Genomic DNA, 859 nt, shown 5'->3' with positions numbered 1-859 from the left:
CTGAACTCTTCAGGTGCCATGCAGCTGGCATGGGCAGAGTGGGGAATTCCCTGTTCTGACTGGCTGGGATCTAAGCCTCGTGCAAATGGAGGTGAGTGCAAAGCAATAGGATTCATCATTCCAGCAGAGCCTGAGGATAGAGGGATGTCCAAGGTTTGGTCCCTGTTGTGGACCTCTGTGTTTCTCCCTGTGGGAGCTGGTGTCTTTGTGCTGATGGGTCAGGGCACTTGAGTTATGGTGGTTCAGCCTGGAGGAAGGAAAGCCTTGGAAGGGTGGCTTTGGGAGCATGTTTTGAGTGTGAAAAGGAGAAGCCTGCTTTGCTCAAATATGCTGTCCAGCCTTGGTCCTGCCCTTGCTCCACATGTTTGTCTTTGATTTGCGGCTTTCCTAAAAGCCTTGGTCAGGGTCGGCCTTTCGTGAGACAGGCCTCAGTCAGATACAGTCACAAAGCAAGTAGGAGCAGGGTATGCTAGGAAATACGGTCTTACATTGAGCAGGAGGCTTTTCCCATCTAACAGGGTAGCGTTAATCCAGCAGGCAGCTGGCTGAATCTTATTTTCTGAGACCTCAGAGCAGGGTGGGATGCTGCTTATATGAAGCATGAGGGCCTGTACCCTGCGTTGAGGCCTGAGGGTGCCAGGTGCTTTGCAGGTTGGCAGAGGAGCTGGAAGAATGTGGATGAACTCAAAGAAGCAGTAGAGGGTAGGAATAAGCTAACTCTGTGTCTGAGGGGAGTCTGAACTGTGCCCTCATCAGGATTGTTCTATTATAATTCTATGATTCTCCTATGCGGTACCTACAGAGAAACCAGCTTGTTGTTGGATCTCACCTGTCCAAATGGCATGATGTTAAATAAGCC

Source organism: Nestor notabilis, unplaced genomic scaffold (assembly GCF_000696875.1).
Source record: "Nestor notabilis isolate BGI_N333 unplaced genomic scaffold, ASM69687v1 scaffold29476, whole genome shotgun sequence".
Taxonomy (NCBI): Eukaryota; Metazoa; Chordata; class Aves; order Psittaciformes; family Psittacidae; genus Nestor; species Nestor notabilis.
The sequence above is the reverse complement of the archived record's forward strand: the minus strand, read 5'-3'. Positions refer to the sequence as shown.